This window comes from Etheostoma spectabile, chromosome 17 (genome assembly GCF_008692095.1).
Source record: "Etheostoma spectabile isolate EspeVRDwgs_2016 chromosome 17, UIUC_Espe_1.0, whole genome shotgun sequence".
NCBI lineage: Eukaryota > Metazoa > Chordata > Actinopteri > Perciformes > Percidae > Etheostoma > Etheostoma spectabile.
The window spans coordinates 6451504-6456140 of record NC_045749.1 but is presented as its reverse complement, the minus strand read 5'-3'; positions in this window follow the sequence as shown (position 1 = coordinate 6456140).

The following is a 4637-nucleotide window of genomic DNA, read 5'->3' as shown; positions in this document are numbered from 1 at the left end:
TCGTCTCATATTCTACTGTCCGGACATAGTGACAGTGGTAACAAATATGTAAAAAATACATTTTTACAAAAGTTACCTACTGAAGCTTTAAGTAGACCCACCCCACCCTAATGTATTTATTGCAATTTAACTGTTTTTTGAAATCATTTGATGAAGTCTATCCTTTTGTTACAGTTCCATGTTTTGTTTTAAGATTAGTATTAATGCTTGTTTTGCTTCTGTTGGCTTGTGTATACATGGCACTGATTTAGGACCATCCCAAAAAGTTGGATGAATGAATAAACAAATCCCCTTGTCTTTTCAATTAGCTCCACTTATATCTCCGTGTAAACCTGACGAAGGTGTGCAGATGTCAGTTTTTCAGTACAGTGGCTGATTTTGCTCTTTTGTGTTAACCTGCCTTTGTTGTACTACAGTGCACCCGCTGGACTATCAGATCCAAGCTTTTGTACCATTTGTGTTGTGTGTTCATTACTGTTATCAGGGTCTTGTCCCTTCTTTCCACACATACAGTTACACTTTCCGATCCCTAGGTGGAAGCAGCGTTCAGCTCAAACAGCATTTTCAGCCTTTTCAGTCATGCTCATAACTCTGCTGTATTCCCTCTAAATTATGTAAAAAAACTAAACAGTTGCCTTTCATCACCTCTGTCCTGAGGTTTTGTGTCTCACAAATTGACACAGTACTAAGTGGAATGAACCCATTGTGGCAGTGTGTGTCTGTAGAGAATGTGAAGTGGAGTGTCATCGGCATCCATGTCTCAGGTTACTGTGTGTTTATTAGAGCCATAGGATCATATAAAGCAATTCAGATTTACAAAGCAGACACCTTCATTTATACTGACGGTATCTTCCATTTGTCCTCCATTTACAGATTGGTTGCCATGGTTACAACCTTCCCACCTCAAGTGCAAAGGATATATGTAATGGGCCACACTCCACAAACACTGTATGTATGTGAATGCTTTTTACAGTATAACAAGTGGTAAGGACATAAAGACAATTTGTTCCTGTTATTCCAAGTTTGTACCTGGCTTATTGCTCACATGACTGTGAGGGGTATTAAAGTTGTAACCTACAAGTGACATGCTGTGCCAGTTATTGTAGCCCAAAACAGACATTCAAAGTTTATCTTCAGTAGTAACAATTGAAAGTCTATTGTCTATATGTCCTTTTTTATTTTTCTGCATAGTGCAACTATTAAAGCGTGCGAACACACACTGTGTGATGAGCTGTCTAGCAGGTTGAACCCGTTAGTGTGTTTAGCTGGAAACAGATGCACTTAAATTGTTCACACTCAAGCAGACAGGCCTAGTGTGCACAATCAACACCAATACTGATTGATAAAGATTAAAGGGACGTTACCTTCATCTGCTGCTGATAGACACCCCCACAACAGAATGTGAATGAGTTGCATAACCTTTAATACTTAAAGCTTGTTGTGCAATGGTGTCTTATTCTTTTTCTCTCGTTCTGATATTAGAGTTGTCAGCGCAGTCACCCTTTTTTGTGTATTGTGGACAAGAAAACATAATTAGATTTTTCACATGGGGTAATGTAAAGAATGTCATTACAACATACAAACAAAGTCTAAAGAAAATACAGACTTTGTTATAACATAAAACTAAATGGAACAGAAAACATTATACAAATTGTGTTGCAATAATGCTCAGCATTTATGCAAAATAACAAGGTCAGTTGTAATTAAATATAGCTAGAATATAATAATTTTGCATGAAAGAAGAGAGCTTTTTATTTGGAATTTCTAAAGACCCTAATTTATCCTTTCATTTGACTGTAAGTAGGCAACCAAAGTGCCTACGTGATAAGCCGTAATTCCTTGTAATAGCATGCAGAACTTGTCATCTAATAATGACTGGCCTTTTTTAACAAACTATACAAGGAAGTAAAAAACAAACAAATACCAGCAACCAAGCGTGGATAAAAGTGTTGCGCTGCTGAACCTAATCCGTCAAACATTTGCAGCAGACTATAATGAAAAGTTGTATGAATAGTTTTATCAACAGTGCAGATGCAGCTCTAATTTCTTACAGTAGAAAACACACCAGGAAGACTTTACCCTTTATGATTTTCTACTGTTCAATAAAGCAAAACCCCCAAAAATATAAAACAAGCCTAAACTTAGTACCATGAAGTTTTATTGATTGTATCCACCATGATACAATCCCAGCCTATGCAATAACATTTTAAGTTTCATAAAAGTGATTCCTGTACCACAAACTGGAAAGTCCCAACATCACCTACAGGAACACCCATCCCACAAGTAAAGAAAAGGTATAGTCAGTAATGTTTAGTATATAACAATATGTTTGAAATATTTTCAGAATAACAACAATTACTTTTAAGGTCAAAGAAAGTTAAAAAAATTTATAATACAAAAAAATAAATTAACAAAAAATGACAAACTGTTTAAAAAAACTTTAAAAAAAATGACAAATGACAAATTGTGCATCCTCATTTTTATGTTATTGTAATATGAGATGACCGGCAATCAAAAAGGGGACTAAACTGATGAATGGACTAGTTTTACAACAATTTATCACAGTGACATTCCATACTGCGAGTTGATATAACATCAAGTAAAAAGCTAGATAGGCCGTACGTAAAATACAGCGCACTATGAAAATCCTGTGCATGATTTAACCTGCCCTTTGGTGTTCAGAGTGCACACCCAGTGAAAGCATAAAGAATGGTGTAGTTAATCTTTACGCTGGACAGATTTAATGGAATGGTGTCAGGTGACAATAGCTGGAAAAGCCATCTGTGTGAACCCAATGCGATCAGAATAGCCTGTGTCTGTCTACCATCTAGGAATTTACAGTAAGAGAAAAAGCCCAGGTGAGCCTTTATTAACCCAAGGTGTACACACACACACACACACACACACACACACACACACACACACACACACACACACACACACACACACACACACACACACACACACACACACACACACACACACACACACACACACACACAAACACACACCCAAGTGTGGTACACAAATACTACGACCCTTTCTTCTTCACCTTTTACAAAGACACACACTAAAAAAATATAGTTCATATTATTTAGTTTACATATTTACTGCAACCTTCCCTTTTTAGCATTAACAAGGAGTATATAAATATAAATAATATAATATAAATATATTGGACTATAATGTGCAAAGTAGTTTCCAGCAGAAATAATCATTAACATATTTGTCAAAAACTCCTCCTGTGGGCACTCATAAGTAGAGGCTGGAGAACAGTGAACGGCAATATAGTCAAATACAATGTTAATTATATATAACCTATGTCTTCATAGGATAATTGATAATTTCTGGCAAATAGGGGACACTAACAAACACCTAAAACTGTCCTTGTAGCTGTGTACAATTATAGTGTGTAACGCAACGTTGTATACTGCTTATAGGGAACTCAAAGTAACTGTTGTACTGTTTAAAACACAATATGTGTTACTAAAGCTAAAGAAGTGAAATGTTCTACTCTAGCAGATATGTCTCTCCATGTCTCAGGTCTCAGGAGTGGGCTGCAACGATGGAAGTCCGGACTTGGTCTGCCAGATGACCTTTCAATCGAGCAAAGGGCACCCGCAGTGTGCTTATGTATTTGTGAGAGTGTGTGCTTTGTAACAGTACGCGTCCAGCACACAGGGAGTGCATTAATGCTCGTACTCCCCTGGCCATCACTCTCTCTCTCTCTTTTTTAACCGTAACTCTACACCGTGGACACCCCCTACTGTTTAATCCTGTTTTATGGGACACACCTGATACACCAAAAATGCATAAAGGCTAAGGAGAGGCTGAAATCAGTGTGCTCATCAATAAACATAGCACAGAGTTTGACCTCAAAGTGTCATAAAATGAAATAGAAAACATAAATAGAAGCTTTATATGTGTTCTGAATGTCTTGGGAACATTTCACCAAATGTTGCATTTTGTCATAAGTTGATTTCTTATTTATAATTGATTATTTTTGATCAGGATAACTGAATCATTTAAAGCATTTTGGTGATCTCAGCAGGTCATAATTGAAAATATTGACTGCTTTGGTTACAAAAACAACCATTAACAACATTAGACACTAATATCTTTAATTATGACACAGTGTTGGTTGAGGCATTGCAATCAGCTTTGAAGTGTGTGCTTTAAATGTTTAACTCTTTTTGTCATTCAGATTGCTTTAAATGAGCTTTTCTTTGTGCCTTTATGGGTGAGACACTGAGTCGACATTTGAAATACAAACCATCCTCATACTACTGATGAATTTAATTATATTAATCTGTTTGTCTAGGTGCATGTGCACAATTGTATCTGTGTATCTATGCCTGAAAGCATTAACCCTGCGCCGCCTGTCAGCATTACTGTGTCAGCCAAGAACATTGGAACCATTTCATTTACATTTGAATCCATGTTATAGACACAGCCCAAAACTCCCTTAGCTCAGGAGACACCATGTATTGTGGATTTACTTTTAAGGCTACAATTATAACACTAAAGCTTTTTAAAATAATTTTCATAAACTCTTTAATCCACATTTTTAAAGATGTTAAGATATTAATATACCAATATTCACTTATGTTTTATATATATATATATATATATATATA